We start from the raw sequence: 23,964 nt of genomic DNA, 5'->3' as shown, positions 1-23,964 counted from the left end.
GTGGAGTTACATAACAGGGGAAAACCAAAGTCAGTGACTGCATACTATATTTAAATCAAAGAACACGCACCAAAAATGATGTTTCAAGGTTTTTCATTCTATTTTGTCTAATCACTGCATCAACGTAGTCTGTTTTTGAGCTTACATGACGTATGACCCAAATAACACAAATGAAAACAAAGTTTACCACTTGAATAATTTGTTCTGGACATGGTTACGTTTTGAAGTAAATATTATTACTCGAAGTTAAACTCTGAATAGAGTTGTAGAATTATTTTTATTCCAGTTTCCCGATTCTTACAAAATTTGCGTGCTCATATAACTTATCTGAATAGCACGGGACGCATCGTAATCAGAAAACAGCAGATCTGTATTCTTATAGCCGGCCGCGGTGGTCTCGCGGTTCTAGGCACGCAGTCCGGAACCGCGCGACTGCTACGGTCGCAGGTTCGAATCCTGCCTCGGGCATGGATGTGTGTGATGTCCTTAGGTTAGTTAGGTTTAAGTAGTTCTAAGTTCTAGGGGACTGATGACCACAGCAGTTGAGTCCCATAGTGCTCAGAGCCATTTGAATCTGTATTCTTATAGAATATCGACAACATTACTACCAGTTTTCGTGTATATTCTACTGTGAAATGAAGTATGCTTTTAATGCAACGCATCAGAATTACCGTAAGATTTGTGAAACACGTAGATCAAGGCGTACGCCATTCTAGTTAACGTATGCCACACGACGACTAATAAATACGTCGTCTGGTGAATGGTGGCTCTTGCGTGAGGTTTAAAACATGTCATACTGCGCTGCATGTGGGAGTTCGCGGAATACAGTTTTCGGTACTGTTCACTTCATTGACGGCCTTTACAATGGTAAATGTTGTAAGCCACACTACATAATCCCAAGGGAATCATGCACTTTCAATGTTTAGAAAACTTTCGTACACAAACTCTAAAATAATTCTTCCGACTAAGCAAGTTAAGTAGGTCTGAATATTTTACACTTGTACATACAGTTGATGTGTGTTGATTGGAATAAACGAAAGAGTCATTTGTTTCCACCTAGCGACAGAGCTTAACTTCCGAAATTTCACAAATTAACTTTCCGTACTTTCTAGTTTCTCGTTTTCAGTTTCACACCAAAAACTGCTTTAAACACGGTTTCCGGCTCACTTGTTAAGGATTTGTTTTGCCTGATTCCTGTTTTTCATTATCCGCGCAGCTGTTTGCGGTTGTGAGTGTGCAGTGTAAAACAGATTCTCATATGTATAGAACTAAGAAGAATCTAATAATGTAAAAAAGGTCCGTCAAATTCATAATAAATATTGCTTCTTTTTTTGTCAAGAACTTTCTTATATATTAAAGCAACATTAAATAGGCACAAAGCGTCAAAGTATTGTTGTTCTCAGACTTTGACGGTATCTCCCCTTCGAGCGTTTCATATTAGTGATTTCCGTCATTATCATCGGATTCTTTTCATTCCAATGCGGAAAGTTGAGCTCCATGGCGAAAGACTTGACATTGCCCCATTTAAATCTGTGGCATAGGCTAGGCGCAGAACCGCATACCACCAACCCGATGTGGCTTACAAGTTGCTTGCTCTCATTAGTTACGCAGAGTTTCTTTTCTTAGGAACTTTCCGTTCTGTTCGAGATTGTCACATCGTTAACGTTATGTGTTTCAACAAGAGGCAATGGCATAATTTCGCTCGCTTATATATAATTTGAATTTACCGCTCCAGAAGCATTGTTATTCAGAGAGAATTAAACGCTAATTTGAAAACAAATGTATTCTCTGGAAGAGATGGCGTCTAACATGGCTCTCCGATCTGTTTGCACGTATGTCTATCCCTGAGCTATCCGAGATCGAAACCTATGTCTGTTAACTGGTATTTCGTTTTATATTGACTCAACCAGTGAATAGAGCACACATTTGTATGCTGAAGGATGACATCATTCAAAGTACATTGTTTGCTACACCATTGATTATTGTTATAGTGGCAGGACGCTCAAGGTGACATAACATACTCGTCTTTGACATGTAATCTCCCCGTTCCCTTTCTCTGCTGCCGATAAAACACGCTGTGGAATTCTCCCTGGTAGCTTATACGGATAAAGGTTGTATAATACTAAGGCGTGGTCCTAGTGCATAAAGATATACACTGGACGAGAACTTGTGGCCTTTTATACCTCTTAATAAAAGCGAAGGTTAAGACGTAATTAGAGAGCCCTGAAAAATTTCCGATGCTGAAGACGTCGTGGTTACATACGAAAGGCCAATATCAGCCGTTACAAAAATGTTGTTCGAGGAACCAGATCGGCCATTAGCAGGGAAAGGGAGTAATAGAATGCAGAAGTAGTCTAAAATGGTAGCTTGATGCAGCTACCACCCTTCTCGGCGGGCATGCGGCCATCGCGAGGTGATATTTATGATAAAATTAAGAGGTAGGCCCAACACGCCGTGGGCAGTGGCCTATGCTCCCAAATACTGAGCTCCGGCGCAACCCACCGCCCAAAGCATACGCAAACTCATCTCTGCTGCTCACCATATTCACATTGGAATATTCAGTTACAAGTATTGTTTACTCTGTCACACCGTTCACAGTTAAGTGCAAAACTGCTCGCAGTTTTACCAAAGCGTAAAATACACAAATTCTTGCACGTACAACACCAAACTTCGTCATAAATCTAAATGTACACTACTGGCCATTAAAATTGCTACCCCAAGAAGAAATGAAGATGATAAACGGGTATTCATTGGAAAAATATATTATACTAGAACTGACATGTGATTACATTTTCACGCAATTTGGGTGCATAGATCCTGAGAATTTAGTACCCAGAACAACAACATCTGGCCGTAATAACGGCCTTGATACGCCTCGGCATTGAGTCAAACAGAGCTTGGATGGCGTGTACAGGTACAGCTGCCCATGCAGCTTCAACATGATACACAGTTTATCAAGAGTAGTTCAAAATGGTGCAAATGGCTCTGAGAAATATGGGACTTAACATCTGTGGTCATCAGTCCCCTAGAACTTAGAACTACTTAAACCTAACTAACCTAAGGACATCACACACATCCATGCCCGAGGCAGGATTCGAACCTGCGACCGTAGCAGTCGCGCGGTTCCGGACTGAGCGCCTAGAACCGCTGAACCGCTAGACCACCGCGGCCGGCTATCAAGAGTAGTGACTGGCGTCTTGTGACGAGCCGGTTGCTCGGCCACCATTGACCAGACGTTTTCAATTGGTGAGAGATCTGGAGAATGTGCTGGCCAGGACAGAAGTCGAACATTTTCTGTATCCAGAAAGGCCCGTACAGGACCTGCAACATGCGGTCGTGCATTATCCTGCTGAAATGTAGGGTTTCGCAGGGATCTAATGAAGGGTAAAGCCACGGCTCGTAACACATCTGAAACGTAACGTCCACTGTTAAAAGTGCCGTCAGTGCGAATAAGAGGTGACCGAGACGTGTAACCATTGGCACCCCATACCATCACGCCGGGTGATATGCCAGTATGGCGATGACGAATACACGCTTCCAATGTGAGTTCACCGCGATGTCGCCAAACACGGATGCGACCATCATGATGCTGTAAACAGAACCTGGATTCGTCCGAAAAAATGACGTTTTGCACCCAGATTCGTCGTTGAGTACACCATCCCAGGCGCTCCTGTCTGTGATGCAGCGTCAAGGGTAACCGCAGCCATGGTCTCCGAGCTGATAATCCATGCTGCTGGGAACGTCGTCGAACTGTTCGTGCAGATGGTTGTTGTCTTGCAAACGTCCCCATCTGTTGATTCAGGGATCGAGACGTGGCTGCACGATCCGTAACAGCCATGCGGATACGATGCCTGTCATCTCGACTGCTAGTGATACGAGGCCGTATGGATCCAGCACGGCGTTCCGAATTACCCTCCTAAACCCACCGATTCCATATTATGCTAACAGTCATTGGATCTAGACCAACGAGAGCAGCAATGTCGCGATACGATGATCCGCAATTCCGATAGGCTACAATCCGATCTTTATCAAAGTCGGAAACGTGATGGTACGAATTTCTCCTACTTACACGAGGCATCACGACAACGTTTCACCAGGCAACGCCGGCCAACTGCTGTTTTTGTATTAGAAATCGGTTGGAAACTACCTTTATGTCTGCACGTTGTAGGCGTCGCCACCGGCTCCAACCTTGTGTGAATGCTCTGAAAAGCTAATCATTTGCATATCACAGCATCTTCTTCCTGTCGGTTAAATTTCGCGTCTGTAGCACGTCATCTTCGTGGTGTAGCAATTTTAATGGCCAGTCGTGTATATTTATACTCTACAAATTGCTGGAAAATACGTGTAAGATCTGTCTGAATTCCACAGCTTTACATCGCTCTATACCAAAAACTAGCTGCCAGTCTTTGTACGAGGCCAATATTTTTGAAGATCTCATGCAATAGTACAAAACGTCAGTCACATAAAACTTACTGTATCTAACTTCATCATTTTAGTAAAATCATTGATTGCAATTAATAATATTCGGCAGCTGACCGACACACCATATGAACTCTTATCATAGTGTCACATTTCTCTGGGATACAGGTGGCCTTTTTCTGCACCTGTCTTTTGCCTGGGGCAAGGCTCTCTAGTTATCCTGTAGATTGCCTTACCAGGATATGGTGTGTTTATAAACGTCGAATCCATCAGTTTCCGCTGACCATGGCTGTTAAGATGTCACAAGTGAAGAATACGATTTGAGTTTCATATGATAGATGTCTTTGGATCTATCCATGCCATGGAAACAGTCGTTTTGTTGAAGGTATGCCATTATGTTTGAACTCAGGATATGATCGAGAATCCTGTTACATATCTTAACAGGCCTGCGGATCGTTTGTGCTACTTTTATAATGAATGGATGTGATTTGTACTTAGCTACAGTTGTTGAGGACAGTTCTTTTCTTAAAATGGTTGCAGTTATTCTTGATTAACACCACAGCTAATCCTTCTTGACCACTAGTACTGTAATCCATATGATTCAGTTTCTTCGGTACCTGAATTCACTAATAGCACCAGTCTTTTGTCGTCGGTTGTGAACAAACATTTGAAGAGAGAGTTGCGCAGGACGTGCGAGGGACGTGGGCTCAGATGTCAGGATTCGCGGCAGAATCACGAACAAGTGACTGAAAAAGAGCGCAGATCACTTTGTTTACAAAATGAGTAAGAGATACGATGCAAAGAATTGTAGACCAATGTTAATGACATCGGTATGTTCGAAAATCTTAGAGCATAATATTTTAAGCTTAAACTTTATGACGTTCCTGGAGGAGAACAACCAGCACGGATTCAAAACGAAAAACAAAAACTAAACACTGGTGCGGAAAATAGCTTACACTATTAACACACGCCGGCCGCGGTGGCCGTGCGGTTCTGGCGCTGCAGTCCGGAACCGCGGGACTGCTACGGTCGCAGGTTCGAGTCCTGCCTCGGGCATGGGTGTGTGTGATGTCCTTAGGTTAGTTAGGTTTAAGTAGTTCTAAGTTCTAGGGGACTTATGACCTAAGATGTTGAGTCCTATAGTGCTCAGAGCCATTTGAACTATTAACACACGACGTCTTGCAAACAAAGATCCTGTGCACACCTGAATTCAATCTCCTTAGATTCGCGAAAGGAGTTTTACAGCAAGCTGAATCATCGATTACCAACTACTATACAGTCATACGGAGTGTCTTTGCAAAAATTAGATTGGTTCGATGAATATCTTACTAATAGTTCCGAGGATGTTATATTGGACGACGAATGTTCCTCAGAAACGGCTCAAATGGCTCTGAGCACTATGCGACTTAAGTTCTGCGGTCATGAGTCGCCTAGAACTTAGAACTAATTAAACCTAACTAACCTAAGGACATCACACACATCCATGCCCGAGGCAGGATTCGAACCTGCGACCGTAGCGGCCGCGCGGTTCCAGACTGTAGCGCCTTTAACCGTCCTCAGAAACAAAAATAACATTAGGTATTAGTTAGTTTCATGCTCTACGCATTATTTGAAAGATTCTTCTATCGATATGATGTGAAAATGTTCAGTTTACAGAATATTTACAGCGTTAGCATCAATGAATACATATTTTTTGTAGCCTTATTCATGCTCTTACAATTAAAAACTAAACTAGGGTTCTATTTCTTTTTTCTCTCTTACAGGCTACCAATTTTTAAATAGAAACTTGTCAATGGAATAGAAGCAGCTGTTCACGAGGAATGATTTTAGGTTAGATTTAAAACTTGATTTGCTACATGTTGGACATGTTATGTTATTGGGAAAATGATCAAAACCTATTGTTGCTGCATACTGAACTCTTTCTGAACCACTGACAACCTTAATATAGGGTAATAAAAGAAGTTCAGTAGCATCTCTAAAGCTCTTAATACACACGAGCGATTTATCAGAACATGATTAGCTTCACCGTAAGATCGTTCGCTGACAATGCTGTTGTGTACACGAAAGTATCAGCGCTGTGCGATCGTAAGAAAATACAGAAAGTCATGGACAAAATTTTTACTTGATTAATGAATGGCAGCTCTCTTAAAATGTGGATAAATTTACGGTAATGCCTATAACAATGAGGAGGAATCCTATAGTATCCGATTGCAAGATTGCTGATGAACGTCTCGAGCACGTCACATCGTATAAATGCTAAGGGGAAACACTGAGAAGTGATGTGAAATGGAAGAATTGCATAAAATCAGTATTAGGAAAGCTGAATCGAGGACTCAGATTTGTTGGAAGGGTTCTGGGAAAGTACAATGCATCTGCAAAGATAATGGCATACAAGACGTTAGTGACAAATCAGTATCATCCATAAATACGAGTAGTGTAACAAAAATGATCGTTGCCCTTAATTGGGAATCCTTGGAGGAAAGACGACGTAGATCTCGTGAAGCCCAATTTGGAAAAGTTAGTGAAACTGTATTCTAAGAAGACTATCATTATTCTGTCCTCATCGTATGCTTCGTGTAGGAATCGTGAGAATAAAACAAGAGAGATTAAGGTGCCTACAGAGGCATATAGGCAGTAATTTTTCCTCGCTCAATCCGCGAATGAAACAAGAAAGAAAATTGATAATATTTATATGATGTGCCCTTCACCACTAACTGCACAGTGACTTTCGGAGTACACACTGTTGAGCTAAAACATTGTGGCCAGCTGCTAAACAACGTGCCGATGCACATTTGGAACGCAGTGCAGCAGCGATTCTACCTGGCATGGATCCGACAAGTCTGTAGTAGGTTTGCGTGGGTCTGTGGCACCAGAGTCTATGGAGAGGTCACGCGATTCAGGTAAATTACGGGCCAGGTGGTTTGCGGGTTCGGAGCTGGCGCCCAATAGCGTACCAGATGTGTTCATATCGGGCGAATTTTGTGGTGAAGGTATCATGAGTTCATTGTCATGCTCTTCAGACCACTGTAGCACGATTCCTGTCCTGTGATACTGACAGTTATACTGCTGGAAAATGTCGGAAGTACATCATGCACGAATGGATGTAGGTGGCCCAGTAATAATGGTCAGGTAGTCCACAAATGTCACAGTGCCAATGACGCTATGGACGACGAGGTGAATGTCGTCCATAGCATAATACTACGCTCACCATCCTTCGTCCGCGGCATGGTGTACGTTTCGAACAACTGTTCGCCGGCCGGAGTGGCCTTGCGGTTCTAGGCACTACAGTCTGGAGCCGAGCCACCGCTACGGTCGCAGGTTCGAATCCTGCCTCGGGCATGGATGTGTGTGATGTCCTTAGGTTAGTTAGGTTTAATTTGTTCTAAGTTCTAGGCGACTGATGACCTCAGAAGTTGAGTCCCATAGTGCTCAGAGCCATTTGAACCATTTTTGTACAACTGTTCGGCTTACTGACGATCACGTCAACAAGAAACTGGATTCATCCGACCAGACGACATGTTTCCATTGATTCACGGTCCAGTATCGACGATTCTGGTCCCATTGCAGTCGTAATTGATGATGGCGTTTGGGTGAACATGGAAACACGCTGAGGTCGTTTGCTGCGCATCCCAGTGTCCAACAATGTCCGCTGAACGGTGTAATCCGAAACACTTGTGGCTGCATTAGTATTTTACTCTGTCGTCAGATGTACCACAGATCGCCACATACTCTACTTTACAGAGCGGAAAAGCCACGTGCTGCGATTTGGCGTGAATATTCAACACCTCGTCATCCACTCGCGACTTCATCGTCCTTCAACAACTTCTCATAGATGCTCGCGGCAATAACACGCGAACAGCCGATCAGCTTCGCCGATTTCAAAATGCTCGTTCCCAGGCGCCGGGCAGTAAGAATCTGCCAATTGCCAAAGTCGCTTTTTTCAGTAGATTTCCCCATTTGCGGCCCGTATCATCGCAAGTGCGATTCCCCAATCATTTCTACTCCACTTATACAGGGTGTTACAAAAAGGTACGGCCAAACTTTCAGGAAACATTCCTCACACACAAAGAAAGAAAATATGTTATATAGACATGTGTCCGGAAACGCTTACTTTCCATGTTAGAGCTCATTTTATTACTTCTCTTCAAATCACATTAATCATGGAGTAGAAACACACAGCAACAGAACATACCAGCGTGACTTCAAACACTTCGTTACAGGAAATGTTCAAAATGTCCTCCGTTACCGAGGATACATGCATCCACCCTCCGTCGCATGGAATCCCTGATGCGCTGATGCAGCCCTGGAGAATGGCGTATTGGATTACAGCCGTCCACAGTACGAGCACGAAGAGTCTCTACATTTGGTACCGGGGTTGCGTAGACAAGAGCTTTCAAATGCCCCCATAAATGAAAGTCAAGAGGGTTGAGGTCAGGAGAGCGTGGAGGCCATGGAATTGGTCCGCCTCTACCAATCCATCGGTCACCGAATCTGTTGTTGAGAAGCGTACGAACACTTCGACTGAAATGTGCAGGAGTTCCATCGTGCATGAACCAAATTTTGTGTCGTACTTGTAAAGGCACATGTTCTAGCAGCACAGGTAGAGTATCCCGTATGAAATCATGATAACGTGCTCCATTGAGCGTAGGTGGAAGAACATGGGGCCCAATCAAGACATCACCAACAATGCCTGCCCAAACGTTCACAGAAAATCTGTGTTGATGACGTGATTGCACAATTGCGTGCGGATTCTCGTCAGCCCACACATGTTGATTGTGAAAATTTACAATTTGATCACGTTGGAATGAAGCCTCACCCGTAAAGAGAACATTTGCACTGAAATGAGGATTGACACATTGTTGGATGAACCATTCGCAGAAGTGTACCCGTGGAGGCCAATCAGCTGCTGATAGTGCCTGCACACGCTGTCCATGGTATGGAAACAGCTGGTTCTCCCGTAGCACTCTCCATACAGTGACGTGGTCAACGTTACCTTGTACAGCAGAAACTTCTCTGACACAGACATTAGGGTTATCGTCAACTGCAGGAAGAACTGCCTCGTCCATTGCAGGTGTCCTCGTCGTTCTAGGTCTTCCCCAGTCGCGAGTCATAGGCTGGAATGTTCCGTGCTCCCTAAGACGCCGATCAATTGCTTCGAACGTCTTCCTGTCGGGACACCTTCGTTCTGGAAATCTGTCTCGATACAAACGTACCGCGCCACGGCGATTGCCCAATGCTAATCCATACATCAAATGGGCATCTGCCAACTCTGCATTTGTAAACATTGCACTGACTGCAAAACCACGTTCGTGATGAACACTAACCTGTTGATGCTACGTACTGATGTGCTTGATGCTAGTACTGTAGAGCAATGAGTCGCATGTCAACACAAGCACCGAAGTCAACATTACCTTCCTTCATTTGGGCCAACTGACGGTGAATCGAGGAAGTACAGTACATACTGACGAAACTAAAATGAGCTCTAACATGGAAATTAAGCGTTTCCGGACACATGTCCACATAACATCTTTTCTTTATTTGTGTGTGAGGAATGTTTCCTGAAATTTTGGTCGTACCTTTTAGTAACACCCTGTATATTTTCCTTTCCGCATCACGTGCGTACAGCACCCCCAGCAGCATTCAATCTCGTGATGGGTAGTGGTCATAATTATTTATGGGTCGTCGATGTGTATGTAAATGTAGATTAAGAGGTAAATGGCATCTCTCAAATTACAGGCAAAAATCCTAATTTATTGAGTCCTACGTTATGTAGTTACGTCCGCCCAAATCAAACTCCGTTAATAATGCTTAGTTATTTTTCTCAGAAAGAGACTGACAAAGCAGCTACACCGTTCTGGTTTTTTAACTGTCGGCAATAGTTGGTAGTACCATCACCCGCAATGGGTGGAGTGGTTGGTAAAAGCTAAACAGATCGGAGAAAGCAGCAACGTGCTCAGACACAAAGAAAGGGCAATGACCATCTGAAAAGAGCACAGCGAGAGAAGCGGAGGAGCAGAAGGAAGCCACGCCATCAGTTACAGATCTGCTCTGCTGGCAGAAGCGCCGTGTGATCATATGACGAGACTCCAACACCATGGCTGGATGTTTAGAAGAGTTAAATGTGTTTGCCTGAGGGAACACAGCAGTGGTTGTAGCAGTGGCCTCAGTATTTTAGCTTACAAAACGCGAGCCTGCTCTAGAACGCATTGTGAACCATGAGTAAAACTTTCAAGCAATAAAATGGATTTATTTCACGTTGTGGCAGGCGAAACGGCTTTCATAGAATAAACGTTTGCTTTATTATTTTAATAATTTTTTCAACACTCTTTTTTGTAAAAGAGACAGTCAGATCTCACGATTCTGGTCGAGATTCTGAGACAGAGTTTTGCCAGGATGTTTGCTGAAGGGTCATTGCGTAATCCTACCGGTAGCCAAGCTTGTTTCTGCTAGTATCTGCCCATTTACGGCTTTGCTCTTCGCTTTGAACCTATTGTGCAGTAAATGCTGATTATTCGAACGCCTAAAAATTTCTGATAAATGCATCCTACACTGAAGAGCCAAAGAAACTGGTACACCTGTCTAATATCGTTTAGGACACCCACGGGCACGCAGAAGTACCGCAACGCGACGTGACATGGACTCGACTAATGTCTGAAGTAGTGCTGGAGGGAATTGACACCATGAATCCTGCGTCGCTGTCCATAGATCAGTAAGAGTGCGAGGGGGTGGAGATCTCTTCTGAACAGCACTTTGCAAGACACCCCAAATATGCTCAATAATGTTCATGTCTGGGGAGTTTGGTGGCCAGCGGAAGTATTTAAACTCAGAAAAGTGTTCCTGTAGCCACTCTGTAGCAATTCCGGACGTGCAGGGTGTCGTATTGTCGTGTTGGAATTGTCCAGGTCCGTCGGAATGCACAATGGATATGATGAATGGATGCAGGTGATCCAACAGGATGCTTAGATACGCGTAACCTGTCAGAGTCGTATCTAGACGTATCAGGAATCCCATATCACTCCAACTGCACACGCCCACACCATTACAGAGCCTCCACCAGTTTGAACAGTCCCCTGATGACATGCAAAGTCCATGGATTCGTGAGATTGTCTCCATACCTGTACACGTCGATACAATTTGAAACGAGACTCGTCCGACCAGGCAACATGTTTCCAGTCATCAGCAGTCCAATGTTAGTGCTGATGGCCACAGGTGAGGCGTAAAGCTTTGTGTCGTGCAGTCATCAAGGGTACACGAGTGGCCTTCTCCGAAAAGCCATATCGACGATGTTTCGGTGAATGGTTCGCACGCTGACACTTGTTGATGGCTCAGAATTGAAATCTGCAGCAATTTGCGGAAGGGTTGCACTTCTTTCACTTCGAACGATTCTCTTTAGTCGCCGTTGGTCCCGTTCTTTTTCCGGCCACAGGGATGTCAGAGATTTGTTTTACCGGATTCCTGATATTCGTGGTACACTCGTGAAATGGTCGTACGGGAAAATCTCCACTTCATCGCTACCTCGGAGATGCCGTGTCCCATCGCTCGTGCACCGACTATAACACCACTTTTAAACTCACTTAAATCTTGGTAACCTGCCATTGTACCAGCAGTAACCGATCTAACAACTGCGCCAGACACTTCTTGTCTTATACAGGCGTTGCCAATCGCAGCGCCGTATTCTGCCTGTTTACATATCTCTGTATTTGAATATGTATGCCTATACCAGTTTCTTTGGCGCTTCAGTGTATATCAAGTAGATATATTCGAACTAATTCTGCGATCCAACACGCCTTGAGTGAAATGGCAGTCAGAGGACAACTCTAAAAAATTTCACTGTGACTTTCAGTTCCTAAGATATTGTTTTGTAAACTATGAGATTAGGCAACAGCCTTGCCACCAGGCACAGAATGTTGGAAACCGAGGATCACTTGGAGGGGAAGAAGAGGGATCGTTTGTGGCTTTGTTCACTCAGCCACTCCAACAGTCGCATGACGATATTGATAAAAACATGGAAAATCGAAACCAGTGTCACTAACTTAATGTGGAACACCACACATCGCTGTCTTAGCAAAGCCTTGTGGCGCAGTTAGACCTTTGCCTTTTTCTGACCTGTTGATGAAGTGTCGAAATAGTGACTGCTCTGTAGGTTACTGTGGTAACTACCGTAACTGGGCAACGTAGCGTTGCGTTTGCGTTATGTGTTATGAGCTACTGTGTAAATGACAGCAAGGGTGACACTGTAATGAATACATCCAAATATTGGGATGGTGCCTGGTCATAGATCCTGTCTGATTTTCGTTCTACCGTCTTAAATGAAAAGTCCCTTCCTTCCCGCCAAATAACATCCGGTAGAAATAAAAAGCATAGCTACAGCACAGAAACGTAATATCTATTATGGCAAATTTCAAAGCGATGTAGGTAGAATAATCGTTATTCGCAGTGGAAGTTCCGCAACAGGATCACAGTATACTTACCGACCATAGTAAGACATTAATAAAATGATGGGACCATATTACGGGAGATGTTATCGTAGTTACCTATTCGTAAAGGAACAACTGAGTTATTTTGTCTTTTAGATTTCTTTCAGACGTGAGAAGACGAAATCTGTTCCTCGTAATGTTGAGATTGATAGGACGGTGCAAAGTCAATGTGCTCAGTGGAATACAGGTGATGGTTTCTGCGAACGTTCAACAGTGACAGGTATCTCTTTAGGTATCTAGCTTCTGGAATCTAACAACTGTAGTTAGACCATTATATTTAGTGTAATCGGATCAGATATGGGGGAAACTGTAACTAAGCACATGAGTTGTGGTTGAGAAACTAACATCGACTTCGTGTTTCTTTCAACAGTTCACAATCTTTATGAGGTGTTGTACATCCAGATATTCTATCACAAAAGTATATGGTTGCTATTTTCAGTATTTTTCAGATTATGCTTGGTACGTGAGAAACTTTTATAACGTTGAACTTTCTGGCGCACACGTTCACGAGCACTGTGAATTTAGTTATTGTCAGAGATTATTTTTCTTTTTCTCTGCCGTAATTACGTACAGCGTGGCATCTTAGATTGTAACTGACAGCGGTGGATGTATTTTACATCACTGGTATCAAGTTTAATGTTATCAAAAAGAACGAAGGAGGCTGAAAAATGTTGTGTTTCATCTCATCATTTGCTGCCATCAGACTTGGGTAGTAGCGCCACTACACTTTTTCTCTTAAAAACCGTGTGGCTTTCTAGCATCCCATTTACGGAAGTACCTGTAGAAACATTCTCTGCGCTGACGATATTTTCCTTCACACTGAAAGTTCCGAGACGAATTCCGTTAGCAGTATGTAGTACAGAAATCCTGCTACGAAGATTACTATTTAATGCACGTCTTTTGGTGACACTGAATCCAGCGAACAGCGAATTGGTCACTACAGCACTCACGAGGGGTCACCGGTGCCCGGCAAGGGAAACGCAGTTCTACAGTTTTCGTTCCGTTCATATTGATTAGCTCCTTCATTACTGGCATTAACGCCAATTTCGCCCTCCCTCCGCCGTCCGCTAATCACAACGCTCGTCGGGAAGCCCTTAACTACGCAGACCTGTGACCTGGATCCCTCTCGCCGGGAGTAATTTCGTGTCGCGAAAAACTACTGGCGACCTCTGTGGTAAACTTCTCGGTCCCCTCTCGTTCTCACGCTAGGTTCTTGCTCCAGTGTACGTGTATGAGGCGTACCGAGCAAGTTCAGGGTGCGTTATTTCAATGTTCAGTTCACTACAGGGAAGTTGAAGGCCTTTCAAAGAACGACGTTAGCAGAAGTTACACTTAACTGAGTTTGAACGAGGTCGTGCAATAGAGCTACGAGAAGGTCGATGTTCCTTCTACGAAATTGCAGAAATACACTACTGTACATTAAAATTGATACACCAAGAAGAAATGCAGATGATAAACGGGTATTCATTGGACGAATATATTATACTAGAACTGACATGTGATTACATTTTCACGCAATTTGGGTGCATAGATCCTGAGAAATCAGTACCCAGAACAAGCACCTCTGGCCGTAATAACGGCCTTGATATGCCTGGGTATTGAGTCAAACAGAGCTTGGATGGCGTGTACAGGTACAGCTGCCCATGCAGCTTCAACACGATACCACAGTTCATCAAGAATAGTGACCGGCGTATTGTAACGAGCCAGTTGCTCGGCCACCATTGACCAGACGTTTTCAATTGGTGAGTCATCTGGAGAATGTGCTGGCCAGGGCAGCAGTCGAACCTTTTCTGTATCCAGAAAGGCTCGTAAAGGACCTGGAACGTGCGGTCGTGCATTATCCTGCTGAAATGTAGGGTTTCGCAGGGATCGAATGAAGGGTAGAGCCACGGGTCATAACACATCTGAAATGTAGCGTCCACTGTTCAAAGTGCCGTCTGTGCGAACAAGAGGTGACCTAGACTTGTAACCAATAGCACCCCATACCATTACGCCGGGTGATACGCCAGTATGGCGATGACGAATACACGCTTCCAATGTGCGTTAACCGCGATGTCGCCAAACACGGATGCGACCATCATGATGCTGTAAACAGAACCTGGATTCATCCGTAAAATGACGTTTTGCCATTCGTGCACCCAGGTTCGTCGTCGAGTACACCATCGCAGACGCTCCGGTCTGCGATGCAGCGTCAAGGGTAACCGCAGCCATGGTCTCCGAGCTAATAGTGCATGCTGCTGCAAACATCGTCGAACTGTTCGTGCAGATAGTTGTTGTCTTGCAAACGTCCCCATCTGTTGACTCAGGGATCGAGACGTGGTTGCACGATCCGTTACAGCCATGCGGATAAGATAGATGCCAGTCATCTCGACTGCTAAAGATACGAGGCCGTTGGGATCCAGCACGGCGTTCCGTATTACCCTCCTGAAACCACCGATTCCATATTCTGCTAACAGTCATTGGATCTCGACCAACGCGAGCAGCAATGCCGCGATACGATTAACCGCAATCGCGATGGGCTACAATCCGACCTTTATCAAAGTCGGAAACGCGATGGTATGCATTTCTCCTCCTTAGACGAGGCATCACAACAAAGTTTCACCAGGCAACGCCGGTCAACTGCTGTTTGTGCATAAGAAATCGGTTGGAAACTTTCCTCATGTCAGTACGTTGTAGGTGTCGCCACCGGCGCTAAAATTGTGTGAATGCTCTGAAAAGCTAATCATTTGCATATCACAGCATCTTCTTCCTGTCGGTTGAATTTCGCGTCTGTAGCACGTCATATTCGTGGTGTATCAATTTTAATGACCAGTAGTGTACTTGACAGGCATGTAGCCACTGTGCGTGAGTTCTGGTAGCGGTGGTCAGGGTAATGTAGGTCTCAAGAAGACCGGGCTCCTGATGGCCATTTGACACTAACCAGACGGAAGATCCTCGTAACTCAGTGCATGGCTCTGGTACATCGCAACTACATCTGCAGCAGCAACCTGAGCGGCGGATGGCACCACAGTTGATACAACAGACTGTTACAAATCGATTGCTTCAAGGGAAGCTTTGAGCCAGACGCCCTGTTCCGTGCATTCCACTGATCCCAAACCACCGCCATTTGCGACCTCAGTGGCACCAAGCGAGAGTTCATTGGAGGTCAGGGAGGAGGTCTGTTGTGTTTTCTAATGAAAGCTGCTTCTGCCTCGGTCCCACAGATGGCCATGTGTTGGTTAGAAGGAGGCCAGCTGAGGACCCGCAACCGACCCCTCTGTGAGCTATACACACTGGACCTACACTTGGAGTTATGGTCTGGGGTGCGATTTCGTATGTCAGCGGGAGCACTCTCGTGGTTATCCCACGAACTCCGACTGCAAATTTGTACGTCACTCTGCTGCTTCGACCTGTCGTGCTGCCATTCATGAACAGCAGTCTACGGGATGTTTTCAACAGGATAACACACGCCCAGATACCGCTGTTGTAACCCAAGACGCCCCACAGAGTGTCGACATGTTGCCTTGGTCTGCTCGACCTCCAGATCTGTGTCCATTCGAGTACAAATGGAACATCATCGGACGACAACTGCAGCGTCATCTGCTCCCAGCACTAACCGTCCTGTACTGACCGACCTAGTGCAACAGGAGTGGAACCCAATCCCACAAACTAACATCCGGCACCTATACAACACAATGGACGCACATTTGCATGCTTACATTCAACATTCTGGCAGTTACACCGGTCATTAATGTACCAGCATATCACATTTTCGCCGGCCGGTTCTAGGCGCTTCAGTCTGAAACGGCGCGACCGCTACGGTCGCAGGTTCGAATCCTGCCTCGGGCATGGATGTGTGTGATGTCCTTAGGTTAGTTAGGTTTAAGTAGTTCTAAGTTCTAGGGGACTGATGACCTCAGATGTTAAGTCCCATAGTGCTCAGAGCCATTTCACATTTTCAATGGCTTATCTCGCGCTTACATTAACCTCGTGATCTTGCAATGTTAATCACTTAAATGTGTTACCTAGACAAACGTATTCCCGAAATTTCATTACTCTACATTAATTATTATTTTGTGTTGAGTGTGTGTGTGTGTGTGTGTGTGTGTGTGTGCGTGTCTGAGTGTGAATGCCTAAGGGACCAAGCTGCCTAGATCATCGGTCCCTAGACTTACACACTACTTAAACTAACTTATGTTGAAAACAACACACACGCCCATGCCCGAGGGAGGACTCGAAACTCCGGCGGGAGTGGCAGCGCAGTCCGGGACATGACGCCTCAAACCGCACGGCCACTCCGCACGGTAGTGTATATGTAACAAACAGTTTTCGTACAGCCACAGTTGTTCAGACTTTAAACTTGTTAACACACGATAGAAGACTGCTACTAGTAGATAGTACGAGTGTTGTGAGACATGTTGTTACTTACGTAACCCACCTTCGTGAGTAAGTCGCTTACACATGTTCGTGCGGTTGTGGATTCACGTAGACAGCCTGTTCTGCTTACAGGTGTGGAAGTGTGCTCTGGTTCTTCACCAAAGAATTAAACAACCCTTGAATTAGTTCCCAGTTGAAAAAATGTAGGGGATGCTACAGAATAACACACAACACCTGTGAAAGAGTTCGAGGCCGTAAAAAAATGCAGAGGTACATTTTTTATCTTACGCTTGCCAACACCCCCATTAAAAAATAAAAACTGTGTCATTCTTATCGAAACATTGCGTATAATTTATTTGCTCAAGCAAAAAAAAGATAAAGATTCTCTTAGTAATGTTATAAATGATCTTGCCTTCGAAAACGGTGTATATGCATTACGCGCCTTGTAACACGTACAAAGGGCAGACTATGAGTATAATAGAGGAGACCTTAAAGTAGCACCAGCGACGCTACCGACTATAATATCCAAGCAAATCAGATGTCAATGACAGGTAGCAGCCGCAGTAGCCTAAGTCACTAAAATAAATTTGTTCTGGGACCACTCGGCACAAAGGTAGCCAGTTAGACTCTTGATGCTGGATGAAAACAGCGCACTGTGGTGAAATTTCACTGAATTCATAAACTTAACAGACTCAGAGTCAGAATAGGCGCAACTGACCACCCAGTGCGTCAGTGATCAACTAGATCTCATGTACCTGATAATCGTCATCACACAATCGCGTGCGTGGCCTAAGCAAGTTATCACCCACTTCACCAATCGTGGATATGGTTCGCCTGCAGACACGATCCTACCAACACCACGACTAAAGACTAAGTTAGGTTGGTCTTCTAGTCTGACGACTTTTTGCTCAACTCTGTGGACAGGCGTGTAAGTATTTAGTGTCAGCATGGTATCCTCAGTATTGGCTATCGGTGGAAACTGCATGGTATTTGACGAGTTTCCACAATATACACCTTTCTGTCTGCAACGCATGGCGCACATCGCGTTCTTCTTATTAAGCAGATGCTTTGTAGTGTTATACCGTTTTCGAAACAGGGACGATATCTATCAAGAAAACAATACAACATCACATCGCTCTTACCCTGTTCTGAAATGTTTAAAAGAACGAAGGACAGACTTCCGTTATACTAAGTGTCCGTCACGCTTAGTAACTCTTAATTTCATTAACCACCTGTGGGACTTCAAGGAATAGCATATTCCGTTGTTCGCTATATTCCTCACTGCCAAATCGGCATTGAAATAAAAAGGTTGCAATGCGGGCTGCATAGTAAACCCTACTAACAGATTAATTCCGACATCTCAATGTCCGTGGATCGACTCTATACAGAATCCGAACATACATGGTATTGCATGTTCCCTGTTCAGTAATCAGACAGTTTAGAAGCCAGAACTTATCATGGTAGCGCTTCACTAATGGTAACAGATTGATTTCCAGAAAGAGCCCTACCAAATTCCCATTTTATCCCGATTTTTATACCCTATGGATTTCCAAAATCTCTCAGACGAATGTGTCCTACCCTGCTCTTTGTGGATGGAATTTGGAAAGTACCGTATCCAACATGAACTGGAACACATAATATTTCATAAACGGTTCAAGATATCAGGATATCTAAACAGTGTTTCCGCGGAATGATAATATGTAACGGGACAAATATTATTCTAAATGGTTAATACTCGTAACATTTTGCCTACGTGATATTGGAGCAGCAATAGTTATTTTTTCAGTTGCATGATGTTCTTTATTAATGGAACTCGCTAGTTCGTAAAAAGAGGAGTAGGATGACGTAACAAAGACACTGCTCGCAGTGACACTTTTCACAAAAGCAGGCAAGGAATATGCTACTTATGAAGCTGAAGTGTACAGAAAACTGTTCATTTTTACCTTAACCGCTGCGCAAACAACTGGTGACGAGGCAGAAGGTGTGATGTGTCGACAGGCCTCTCTGTCGCACTTCATAATTTTACAGGCTGTTTTTTGCGAGCATTTGCATGTGCTTCACAAACTTACTTTTCTTCACATAAGCTCTCGAATGTTTCTATGGAAAGCAGGTAGCCGCATCTAAAAATTCTGTTGCTCGCACATCTTGATAGATAAAACAATTAACAGTCTTAATTATAGAATAAACTACTCGGCCTTTCGCATAATATCATTTCCTAAAGTGTTTGTTTTATTATCTGGAGCCATTTACGAAATTTTAGAGGTGTCCACTCCCACCCCCCAAAAAATAACTAATAAATAAGGAAGCACTTGACAGAATGAGATTTTCACTCTGCAGCGGAGCGTGCGCTGATATGAAACTTCCTGGCAGATTAAAACTGTGTGCCCGCCCGAGACTCGAACTCGGGATCTTTGCCTTTCGCGGGCAAGTGCTCTACCAACTGAGCTATCGAAGCACGACTCACGCCCGCTACTCACAGCTTTACTTCTGCCAGTATCTCGTCCCCCCTGCCAGTATCTCGTCCCCCACCTTCCAAACTTTACAGAAGCTCTCCTGCGAATCTTGCAGAACTAGCACTCCTGAAAGAAAGTATATTGCGGAGACATGGCTTAGCCACAGCCTGGGGGATGTTTCCAGAATGAGATTTTCACTCTGCAGCGGAGTGTGCGCTGATATGAAACTTCCTGGCAGATTAAAACTGTGTGCCCAACCGAGACTCGAACTCGGGACCTTTGCCTTTCGCGGGCAAGTGCTCTACCAACTGAGCTATCGAAGCACGACTCACGCCCGCTACTCACAGCTTTACTTCTGCCAGTATCTCGTCCCCCACCTTCCAAACTTTACAGAAGCTCTCCTGCGAATCTTGCAGAACTAGCACTCCTGAAAGAAAGGATATTGCGGAGACATGGCTTAGCCACAGCCTGGGGGATGTTTCCAGAATGAGATTTTCACTCTGCAGCGGAGTGTGCGCTGATATGAAACTTCCTGGCAGATTAAAACTGTGTGCCCGCGAAAGGCAAAGGTCCCCAGTTCGAGTCTCGGTCGGGCACACAGTTTTACTCTGCCAGGAAGTTTCAAGGAAGCACTTGATTTCTGTACTCGGACGTACTAGTGGTTTTGTAAGACTTATTTTAAAATTTGTCAATTAATTAAGAAGATATTAGAGAATTCCCTTAACGTATTTCTTTGTTACAATTCTTCGTATAATCTCGTTATTATTGTACGACGTTGAAAATGGTAAATAAAGCGCCACAGCTGAAGTTTTAATAATTTAAGCGTAAAGGCAACGTCAGAGAATAAGAAAGGAATGTACACGCAATGGCAAGAAATCCGATAAAACTTGGCCATTGCAAGCAATTCCCAATGTCAGCTAAAAATAAAAAGAGAGAGAAACGCTAGGCAGGAAGAGTTGGGCTGCCACCGTCACACAGTAGAATATGCGCCACTTTGTTTGGTGAACGTTTCCCCAGTGATTATCAAATACCATTAAACGAGCCCCCGGTTTACGGGCGACGTTTATCCGTTCAGCGATAATAGCACATTAATTTGTGGGGCCGTCGTCAAGATTAAAACAGGCGCGGTTAATGGTCAGGCTTTAGCGACGCCACCGAATGAGAATCGAATTACGCCTCTAACGCACATGAAATGTGATATTAACATCAACGGAAACCAAGACCTGCTGCCACCATTATGCACCTACGTCATTTAAGGGCAGCCCATCTCGCTGTTGTCAACTTCACGAGTGTATCGGTAATAGCGCCAAAACTGATGAGTCTCACTAGCCAATTTTGTACAAATATGCCAAGTGTTGTATATTTTTAGGGTCGTAACAGCTACCGGTAGCTTGCCTTATATGAAAATGCGTTTTAAAACATTATATTAATTTGGATAATCGCCCTCACCTAGCAGCTAAACTAATTGTTCAAAACTAACAAAAATCTAACACTCTTCATTTTTGGTATAAAAAACATTGTATTTTTCCATCAAAACCTTTGCCTACTTTAAATTTGTGTATTTTCTCTCACGCAGAATAAAGATTGTGAGAGAATCTTCTACAGTAAAAGAAACAGGTTCAGAAGCAAGCTCCAACTTTTGTGGAGTTCTAAAAAGTTCTGAAATTTATTTCTCAGGCATAATGCGTGTGTGTGTGTGTGTGTGTGTGTGTGTGTGTGTGTGTGTGTGTGTGTGTCAGTAAACGCTATTTTGAAAACGTATAACTCACAAACTCTCCAAGAACGACGCTTAATATTTCACGAAAGTTGCCTTAGAAAATCCCAAGAACTGTTATTCGTGGTGAAAATTGTGTATATTTTTGAACGTTCTTCGCACAGCTTCATCAGGAACGTGAAGATGAAACACGTCAAGCGATCGTTCACACATAGTCATACAACCGATCGTTCATCTCACGCTTCACCTGTGAATGGGAAGTGAAAAATCTTACTACAGGGTACAATAAATACCTTACAGAAATTCTGCGGTATCGATGTAGGTACAAAAGCGTAGTATCTCCGGCGCTTTTTTGAACCCGTTAATGCCTGAATAGCCGGCCGAAGTGGCCGTGCGGTTAAAGGCGCTGCAGTCTGGAACCGCAAGACCGCTACGGTCGCAGGTTCGAATCCTGCCTCGGGCATGGATGTTTGTGATGTCCTTAGGTTAGTTAGGTTTAACTTGTTCTAAGTTCTAGGGGACTAATGACCTCAGAAGTTGAGTCCCATAGTGCTCAGAGCCATTTGAACCATTTTTGAATGCCTGAATAAATAGCCAGATGAAAGATAAAAATAAAAAACTCCGGCGCTTTAGAGGTACCCAAAATGCTCAGCTTGGTAGCTTCATGAAGAATCAGCATCTACTGGCACTGGCATTCAAAAACAGTTAATCTTCCTGTTATTAACTCTGCATTGGTGTAATGCAAATTCGCGACACTCGGCATTAAGTGGTTAAACTGAAGCTACACTCCTGGAAATGGAAAAAAGAACACATTGACACCGGTGTGTCAGACCCACCATACTTGCTCCGGACACTGCGAGAGGGCTGTACAAGCAATGATCACACGCACGGCACAGCGGACACACCAGGAACCGCGGTGTTGGCCGTCGAATGGCGCTAGCTGCGCAGCATTTGTGCACCGCCGCCGTCAGTGTCAGCCAGTTTGCCGTGGCATACGGAGCTCCATCGCAGTCTTTAACACTGGTAGCATGCCGCGACAGCGTGGACGTGAACCGTATGTGCAGTTGACGGACTTTGAGCGAGGGCGTATAGTGGGCATGCGGGAGGCCGGGTGGACGTACCGCCGAATTGCTCAACACGTGGGGCGTGAGGTCTCCACAGTACATCGATGTTGTCGCCAGTGGTCGGCGGAAGGTGCACGTGCCCGTCGACCTGGGACCGGACCGCAGCGACGCACGGATGCACGCCAAGACCGTAGGATCCTACGCAGTGCCGTAGGGTACCGCACCGCCACTTCCCAGCAAATTAGGGACACTGTTGCTCCTGGGGTATCGGCGAGGACCATTCGCAACCGTCTCCATGAAGCTGGGCTACGGTCCCGCACACCGTTAGGCCGTCTTCCGCTCACGCCCCAACATCGTGCAGCCCGCCTCCAGTGGTGTCGCGACAGGCGTGAATGGAGGGACGAATGGAGACGTGTCGTCTTCAGCGATGAGAGTCGCTTCTGCCTTGGTGCCAATGATGGTCGTATGCGTGTTTGGCGCCGTGCAGGTGAGCGCCACAATCAGGACTGCATACGACCGAGGCACACCGGGCCAACACCCGGCATCATGGTGTGGGGAGCGATCTCCTACACTGGCCGTACACCACTGGTGATCGTCGAGGGGACACTGAATAGTGCACGGTACATCCAAACCGTCATCGAACCCATCGTTCTACCATTCCTAGACCGGCAAGGGAACTTGCTGTTCCAACAGGATAATGCACGTCCGCATGTATCCCGTGCCACCCAACGTGCTCTAGAAGGTGTAAGTCAACTACCCTGGCCAGCAAGATCTCCGGATCTGTCCCCCATTGAGCATGTTTGGGACTGGATGAAGCGTCGTCTCACGCGGTCTGCACGTCCAGCACGAACGCTGGTCCAACTGAGGCGCCAGGTGGAAATGGCATGGCAAGCCGTTCCACAGGATTACATCCAGCATCTCTACGATCGTCTCCATGGGAGAATAGCAGCCTGCATTGCTGCGAAATGTGGATATACACTGTACTAGTGCCGACATTGTGCATGCTCTGTTGCCTGTGTCTACGTGCCTGTGGTTCTGTCAGTGTGATCATGTGATGTATCTGAGCCCAGGAATGTGTCAATAAAGTTTCCCCTTCCTGGGACAATGAATTCACGGTGTTCTTATTTCAATTTCCAGGAGTGTATATTCGAGGAACGTCGTTACTAATTACCAAAATGCCGCTGTACGAATACAATCTTTACTGTCGAAACTAAGTTTAATATATATATATATATATATATATATATATATATATATATATATATATGTGTGTGTGTGTGTGTGTGTGTGTGTGTGTGTGTGTGTGTGTGTGTGTGTGTGTAAGAAAAAGCCTGAAAAGCTTGTAAGTAAGTTGCTGTGCTGAGAAATAATGTAAGAGTGTTGCTGTGCTGAGAAATAACTGTTGAAGAAAAAATCGATACGTTGCGTCTGATACGTTACGACTGATGATAGGATACATACCTGAATAACGGTCTGGCAAT

The 23,964-nt window shown here is 44.8% G+C and overlaps 1 protein-coding gene and 1 non-coding gene across 2 annotated transcripts in view; one reads left to right on the top strand and one right to left on the bottom strand.

Moving 5' to 3' along the window:
- LOC126249454 (circadian locomoter output cycles protein kaput-like) overlaps positions 1–23,964 on the top strand; it is an 830,365-nt gene that overhangs the window by 303,799 nt on the left and 502,602 nt on the right. The gene's annotated exons all lie outside the window — the stretch shown is intronic.
- Positions 19,955–20,029, bottom strand: Trnas-cga (transfer RNA serine (anticodon CGA)). The gene has a single exon. It is a non-coding gene; the product is annotated as a tRNA-Ser (tRNA).

The sequence above is a fragment of the Schistocerca nitens genome, chromosome 3 (genome assembly GCF_023898315.1).
Source record: "Schistocerca nitens isolate TAMUIC-IGC-003100 chromosome 3, iqSchNite1.1, whole genome shotgun sequence".
Taxonomy (NCBI): domain Eukaryota; kingdom Metazoa; phylum Arthropoda; class Insecta; order Orthoptera; family Acrididae; genus Schistocerca; species Schistocerca nitens.
The sequence above is the reverse complement of the archived record's forward strand: the minus strand, read 5'-3'. Positions and strand labels throughout refer to the sequence as shown.